The 8,649-nt window shown below is 45.2% G+C and overlaps 1 long non-coding RNA gene across 1 annotated transcript in view; it reads right to left on the reverse strand.

Annotated features, from left to right (window-relative positions):
• LOC138963223 (uncharacterized) overlaps window positions 1-7,160 on the reverse strand; it is a 174,464-nt gene extending 167,304 nt beyond the window's left edge. Inside the window, exon 1 of the long non-coding RNA XR_011454753.1 lies at window positions 6,781-7,160. This is a non-coding gene — a long non-coding RNA (uncharacterized lncRNA). The remainder of the gene's footprint in view (window positions 1-6,780) is intronic.
• Between the last annotated feature and the right edge of the window lie 1,489 nt (window positions 7,161-8,649).

Raw genomic sequence — 8,649 nt, forward strand, 5'->3', positions numbered from 1 at the left:
AGTCATAGTTATACCCCCCCCCAAAAAAGAATCCAAGCTCAACCGTCTTGCGACGAGTTCAAGTTTTCCTTTCCTGACGCCGTCCGCACCCGGAACTCCCTTGCCTCAAGATGCTGTCTCTGTCCCATCAGTCCACTCCTTCAAGACTTCTTTGAGGGGATGGGTTCCCCCTTCCCCCAATAGCGTAGGCCCCCAACGCCCATGTGTTTAACCTGTAAATACCCACTAGCTTTAAAAAATGTTTAAGATAACCGAGGAATTAACTCCACATTGGGGGACTCTTTATGCACATGTCTGTGTTATGCTGGCGAAGTCGCGGTTACCACAGGACCAAGAAGAAGACACACACACACACACACACACACACACACACACAAGCAGAGGGAGAGAGAAAACTTATTCTTCACCACATCGAAAGAAAAAGAAGAGCGAAATATATTATGGGTTTTTTCTTCTTCTAAATAATCTATAATCCAAGTCGACATCATCATTCATTATGACGCATTTTTCGTTGTTTTTCGTCCAGTCGGCTTCGCATTTGTATTCCTGATAATTATAGGCCATTGCAGAGAAGAAAAAAAATATTTAAATGTGGAATCCATCCGCTCAGGGAAGCCCTGAAGGCGGGACTGAATGGATGGGGCATTGACAGCCTCTGTGAGCAGCGAGTTCCAGAGGCGGATGGTGTCGGGGAAGAATGATTGTTTGTAGATGTCACAACTGGGCTGGGCCTGTATTTGTTTCTCCTGGTGCCCTCTCAGGGTAGTACTTGTATGCATTCTTTTGTAGAATGAAGATGAAGATGAACGCTTGGCTGTGTCTGCATTACCTTCTCCCTGTGTCCTCGGGGCGGTATTGACGAACAGCGGATCAATGATCAACACAAGCCTACTTCAGTGTTGCGATAACATACCTATCAGATATCAGGTTATCTCATATCAAAACTTACCTTGCAACCACTTGCTGTGACGCACTTCCAGACATCAGCAAATTGGCACGATGCGTTATTTTTGCTTTGTACTCACGCAAGAACGCCACTTCTTGGCGCGACGCCATTTTGGAAAGCAATGACTGGTTTCGTTCCGACAATTTTTCCATTCCAAGTTTTTGGACAACGCGCGAGTAAAATAGGAGGGCGGAATTCTTATCTTACGCGCCCTCCTTTTTGGAGCGCGAATCTTAAGAAATGTGATTTGATTGGCTAACTATTTTTACCAGCCAATCAATCCTTAACTTGAGCGCTCTTTTTAGGCGCGCTCACTTATTTCGCCCTCCTTAACTGAGCGCTCCGTTTGGGCCCATTTGCCCCATAACGATAAGCGGCGCCCTCAATAACCCTCTTTAGCTCGCCAATAAACTGCGCCCTCCTTTTTGGAGCGCGAATCTTAAGAAATGTGATTTGATTGGCTAACTATTTTTACCAGCCAATCAATCCTTAACTTGAGCGCTCTTGTTAGGCGCGCTCACTTATTTCGCCCTCCTTAACTGAGCGCTCCGTTTGGGCCCATTTGCCCCATAACGATAAGCGGCGCCCTCAATAAATGCGCGCTCCTTTTCGGAGCGCGAATCTTTAGCTCGCCAATAAACTGCGCCCTCCTTTTTGGAGCGCGAATCTTAAGAAATGTGATTTGATTGGCTAACTATTTTTACCAGCCAATCAATCCTTAACTGGAGCGCTCTTTTTAGGCGCGCTCACTTATTTCGCCCTCCTTAACTGAGCGCTCCGTTTGGGCCCATTTGCCCCATAACGATACTGCTGCGCCCTCAATAAATGCGCGCTCTGAAAAGGAGCGCGAATCTTTAGCTCGCCAAATAACTGCGCCCTCCTTTTTGGAGCGCGAATCTTATGAAATGTGATTTGATTGGCTAACTATTTTTACCAGCCAATGAATCGTTAACTTGAGCGCGCATTATAGGCGCGCTCACTTATTTCGCTCTCCTTAACTGAGCGCTCCGTTTGGGCCCATTTGGCCTTTCATAGAAAATAGCCTTCAGACGCAAAACTGCGTCACCATTTATGTTTATTCATGAGAATGAGGTATCCTACCAAGCCATTGGCTGGTATTTGTGTGTCAGCAGTGACGTAGCATTTCTGGAAAATTCCTGAACTAAGCTGACGGGTGTACCCGTCACGTAGGCACTGCTGCTGCACTGGCACATGACGGGTATACCCGTCATAAGGCAGTCAAGTATGGAAGTTACCATGTGAACTGAAAAAGCAAACAAAATTGCATAGGTCTCGAATAGCATTAAAATGCTGAAGAGACGATACACAATAAACCGGCACGGTTGGCCTAGTGGTAAGGCGTCCGCCCCGTGATCGGGAGGTCGTGGGTTCGAACCCCGGCCGGGTCATACCTAAGACTTTAAAATTGGCAATCTAGTGGCTGCTCCGCCTGGCGTCTGGTATTATGGGGTTAGTGCTAGGACTGGTTGGTCCGGTGTCAGAATAATGTGACTGGGTGAGACATGAAGCCTGTGCTGCGACTTCTGTCTTGTGTGTGGCGCACGTTATATGTCAAAGCAGCACCGCCCTGATATGGCCCTTCGTGGTCGGCTGGGCGTTAAGCAAACAAACAAACAAACAAAAAAAGATACACAATAACAACCAACCTACCAATCGTGCTTTTTCACAAATCAGTTTGTTAACCTCGTACACCAGTTTCTTTGCACCACTCATCCTTCTATTCAGTTTTCCGATCAGCAATGATGATGCTGCTGCAGTCATTGCTAAGGCCATATTGTTTGCCTTATGCAGTCATTGCTAAGGCCATATTGTTTGCCTTATGCAGTCATTGCTAAGGCCATATTGTTTTCCTTATGCAGTCATTGCTAAGGCCATATTGTTTGCCTTATGCAGTCATTGCTAAGGCCATATTGTTTGCCTTATGCAGTCATTGCTAAGGCCATATTGTTTGCCTTATGCCAAGCACGAGTAAACTCCAATATTTCTCCTCGCTCTTGTTTTTCTCCGTCACTCAGTTCCTCCCACTCAGGTGTTTGCTGACAGTGTCGACGTTTTTCCTCTATCAGCAACTTTGTGGCCACATTTCGTTTGCAGCGCGATCAGACATTCTGGTCGAGATCCTGGTCGAGATCCTGGAAATATTGAAGGCATCGTCAACTGCATCCAAGACATGGTCGTCTGACAGCCTCTTTAGATCATCGATCTGGGTTTTCAGCTGCTCAACACAGTCAGAGGCTTTTCCTGAGCTGACTGACAAGATTTTAAAGTTTTTAACGGAGATCAAGGTTTTTAACAAGATTTGAAGTACAAAAGGTGATAGACCTGGTTGTAAATAGTTTTAAGCATGGAAGTTACCATGTGAACTGAAAAAGGAAACAAACTTGCATCGGTCTCGAATAGCGTTAACATGCTGAAGAGACATTAAACGATAATAACCAACCAACCAACCAAATAACACTGTCAGGGTCAGGGACTTGCTGCCATGCTTAGTCTCAAGTTTCAGAACATGCATACCCCAGTGGGTTAGGGAATTGATTGTACCATCAGAAAGATGACCAATTGGCTGATTGCTCCTGGCAAGTTCAAAACACGCACGTATTTTGACGAGTTCTCCTGCTTCGGTAACCATTCTCTGGGCTATTGTTCGGAACAAAAGGCGGACATTTTCATCTTCAGTGTCGATATTAGTCACGCGGGAAAGCATGGTCCTTACAACGTCACGAACTACAAAATGTGAAAGTGATGACGCTTTAGAACCTTCTGTTTCCAGTGATAGACCTCATTGTAAATAGTTTTAAGCATGGAAGTCACCATGTGAACTCATGATTGTAAATATACTGTTCAAAAAAAGAAACGCATAGCTTGTAATATTTGGTTAATTTAGTTATATGGCAACAAGGATATCCACCAAACTGCAGAAAATGTTTATCTGGTCGTCGACCTTTCGTCCATTGCCACAAGTGAGCTCTGCACGTGACGCATGCGTTATCAGTGGCTACAATGTCAAAATTGCTCATTTGGCATGACCACTCGTCATGCTTCAGTGTAATATCGTGAAACTCGGGGAATATTGAGCTCTCACCATGTCTTCCAAAACCCATAAAAGCGGATTGTTCGCCACAAAGAAATCAGACGACAATTCAGCGACGAAAGATGGCCCGATTGAGCAGAGAAGACCGCCAAATTGCATTGGGTCGTTTACAAGCTGGCCAAAGTCAAAGTGCAATCGCCAGGCACTTCCACGTGTCCCAGAGCACCATCAGTAGACTGTGGGTCAGGTTTCAAGCCACTGGCTCCGTTGCTGACTTGCCACGAGCGGGAAGACCAAGGGCGACAACTGCTGCTCACGACCGCTTCATACGGCTCCGCCACCTCCGGAATCGTTTCCTGTCGGCCTCATCTTCTGTGTAGGCTCTCCCCGGGCCACACCGATTATCGGACCAGACCGTGCGGAACCGCCTGCATGAAGCTGGTTTGAGAGCTCGCAGACCTCACAGAGGAGCTGTCCTCACCCGCCGCCATCGCCAGAACCGAGTGCAGTGGGGCAACCAGCACCTTCGCTGGACCGTCCGGAATCACTGGAGACACGTGTGGTTCAGCGACGAGTCCTACTTCCTGCTCCAGCGACATGATGGTCGGAGGAGGGTCTACCGGAGAGTAAACGAACGTTACGCGCCCAACTGTGTGGATGAGGCACCCGTTCATGGTGGTGGAGGCGTCATGGTGTGGGGGGCGATCAATACCGCTGGAAGGAGCACCCTGGTGCACGTCCAAGGGTGCATAACTGCCAAGTGATACGTGGAGGAAATGCTGCGCCCACACGCCCTTTCTCTTCTGGCTGACCAGGATGCCATATTCCATCAGGACAACGCTTGCCCGCACACAGCACGACTCACCACCCAGTTCCTCACCGACCACCATGTCCAGGTGCTTCCCTGGCCATCCATGTCGCCAGACATGAACCCAATAGAACACCTCTGGGATGAATTGGACAGACGTGTGCGCAGGCGAGAAGAAGCGCCGGCAAATCACCGCGATCTATTGCAGGCACTTCAGGAGGAGTGGGACACCATCCCACAGCAAGATATCCGGCATCTGATCCAGTCCATGCCCAGAAGGTGCCGGGCAGTTGTTGCTGCTCAAGGCAGTCACACCCCCTACTGACTTGACAGCCTCGGCACCCAATCGTATTGATTGACTGATTGATTTGAAGATGCAAATGAACTGTGTGTGCATTCAACTGTGTCCATACCAAATTTTAAACAAATAATCTAAATATTGGATTTTCTGTTAATTTTTTCGAAAAATAAAACACATTTGGCAAGTAGCAACTATGCGTTTCTTTTTTTGAACAGTATAGTTTTAAGCATGGAAGTTACTATATGAACTGAAAAAGGAAACAAACCTGTCACTGCTGTATAAAAAAATTATATTCACAGGGACACTGTTTATTTTAATGGTTAGAAACAACTTTCTAACTCGGCATTACCGGCACGGTTGGCCTAGTGGTAAGGCGTTCGCCCCGTGATCGGGAGGTCGTGGTTTCGAACCCCCGGCCGGGTCATACCAAAGACTTTAAAATTGGCAATCTAGTGGCTGCTCCGCCTGGCGTGTGGCATTATGGGGTTAGTGCTAGGACTGGTTGGTCCGGTGTCAGAATAATGTGACTGGGTGAGACATGAAGCCTGTGCTGCGACTTCTGTCTTGTGTGTGGCGCACGTTATATGTCAAAGCAGCACCGCCCTGATATGGCCCTTCGTGGTCGGCTGGGCGTTAAGCAAACAAACAAAAATTCCATCTCACACAGCATTAATAGGTAACATGCGCCTTGAGTCGCCTTGTGTGGTGAGATACGTGCGCGATATAAATCCTCGTAAATAAAATAAATAGTAAGGGGGGGGGTTCCTCCTTTTGTTGGGGGGCAAATCAGCGAAGTGGCGAAGCCACAAGCGCGCGCCTGCTTTGCAGGCGCGCGAACTAGGGGGGTCCGGGGGCATGCTCCCCCGGAAATGTTTTGAAAAACGGTTAAAATCTGTGCAATCTGGTGCATTCTGGGCCTTGTTTTGAGGGTTAAGAGCAGCATTGTTTTGGTGCTAAAACTAGTAAAAAAAACTAAACACTCAAAGCAAGGTACATGCTTTTTCCAGGGGTGGGGTTCCGGAACCCCTGGAACCCCCCCTGGGTCCGGCCCTGTATATATATACCAAACCGATGTCAAATAGGAGCTGATTTGGTGAAATAAAGCACATTTCTACTTGCGAAACCCATCGAACAGCCATTAGGCTAAGCGAGAGAGTTCTCGTGATTGTTTTAATTAACAAGAAGAGCAAACGCTCGATCGAGTCACTTTCGCAGTTCTGAATATTATATGAGGCATCAGATGGACAGGAAGAAATTGCTATTCACAACACAATGAGTCACGTTCACATAAAATTTGAGCCCGGTCACTTTTATAGTTTCCGAGAAAAGCCCAACGTTAAGTTGTGTGTTGCCGAACAGAAAAGGCTAGTTATCTCCCTTGTTTTTCTGATAACGTTCGTAAAAGGCTACAGATGTAAATACTTTGATGTAAAGAATAATCCTACAAAGTTTCAATCACATCCGATGAACTTTGTCAAAGATATAAAATGTCTAATTTTTCCTTTGACGCTGACCTGTGACCTTGAAAAAGGTCAAAGGTCAACAAAACCATCGTTAAAGTGTAGAGGTCATTGGAGGTCACGACTAAACAAAATATGAGCCCGATCGCTTTGATAGTTTCCGAGAAAAGTCCAACGTTAAGGTGGTGTCTACGGACGGCCGGCCGGACAGACTATTTGTTTGTTTATTTGTTGCTTAACGTCCAGCCGACTACGCAGAGCCATATCAGGACGAGGAAGGGGGGGATGAAGGGGGCCACTTGTCAAGCGATTCCTGTTTACAAATGCACTAACCCATTACTTGTGTCCCAGCAGGCTTTAGTAAAACTAAATTAATACCTACTGGAAGATTACCAGTTTCCAGTATGTTAAAATAGGCTTAACCTATCTACTGCTGGACTTACATCAGAACACTAACAGATTAAACTATACATGAATCGCGAGACAAGCGGCAAGAGAAGAGATTTTTGGAAAAAATACAGGTGAATGAGCAAGAAGGCAGAAAAAAGAAAAGAATTCATGAAGAAAAAGAGAGCATGACAGGAAAGAGGAACCAAATAGCACTTCTTTGCACCTCTTATGACTCCTTCGTCCTCTAGAATCCCGTACCCATACCAAATACGAGCTGATTTGGTGAAATAAAGCACATTTCTACTTGCAAAACCCATCGAACAGCCATTTCCGGTGCTCGATCGCGGACATTTTCAGCTTTATAGGTTATTTACGGGCAAATATCAATCGCTCCCTGACTTTTTATGCATCGAGAAACAAATTTAGTCATCGCTGAATCAGCTTACCTTAAATCCCGACATAAATCAAACAATACCTAGAAAACAGACAAAACTTTCCTTCACACGTGTCATGAGCGGCATTCGGCTTCTGTTCGGCCTTTGACCGGTTATCCCCCGTGAAGCAACTGTGCACACTAGTAATCTCAGTTCGCGTGGTGATTCCTCTTATCTCAATACAATTCCTATGTTCCATTTCTTACAACCATCAACAATCCACATAAAACAAATACTTCAATCTTCTTCTGCTCCACACAACAACAATTATGCAATTCTCAAGTTAATGACAAATCAACTTGAATTAACTGCAGAAATGAACAAGTTATTAACACTTATCATTTCCATGCCTCAAAAAGATAAACAATCAACATCTTGAAGCTTCCAGAATATCCACATTGTAGAATAGTGTTTTATCCTACATACGTGAGAGACACCCGTGAGATAATAATCGTTCAAATCACACGTGTGTATATCATGTAAATGAGGTCATGTCAAGCAAGTCTGGCAGGGACCTGTTTTTCCACTGCTTATGATGTCAAAGTCACCGAGACAAACGTCATTACAGAAACACAAATTGCGCTCGCTAATTACCCTCGATGAATCTTTAGAACTAACACGTCACGCCACACTTTCAGAGTGACGTTTATTTGCTTTGACGTAATAGATTGCACGAGGCTTTAGAAGAGATCGAGGTTCTAAAACAAGCGTCTTCAATTTAGCTGCCTCGAATGCAGGACATTTTCAGTAAAATACACGTAAGGACAGTATGTAGGATAAACAGAATACTACATGGCTTGCTGTTCCGTACCAGATTTATACACTCGTTGCTTTTTCAAATAGTGAACAGCTCGCTTTCGCTCGCAGTTCAATATTTAAAAAAACAACTCGTGTAAATCTGGTACGACACAGCAAGCCATGTAGTATTCTCTATGTCTGATGCAACTACCATATTCCAGTCATGCTCTAGGCATACTAACACTTCGAAGACGGTTTCAATGAACAGCCGATTAATTTCGTACTTCTCACATGGCAGTGATACAAGGGAGAGCAAATTTACCCCCCTGGTTCAAGGGCGGTAACTCTATTAATACACTACAATCCCTTTCTTTCTTCATTCATTTTTTCTCTTTTCAAATAACTGCAAACATGATTAACTGCAACAAATACGCATTATCATTTTGACTCCCAACTCTTGACTAGAAATAAAACAATCATTTTAAGTGAAAGAGAAACAATCTGTTTCTTTCAAACAATA

This window comes from Littorina saxatilis, linkage group LG3 (assembly GCF_037325665.1).
Source record: "Littorina saxatilis isolate snail1 linkage group LG3, US_GU_Lsax_2.0, whole genome shotgun sequence".
NCBI classification, from domain to species: domain Eukaryota; kingdom Metazoa; phylum Mollusca; class Gastropoda; order Littorinimorpha; family Littorinidae; genus Littorina; species Littorina saxatilis.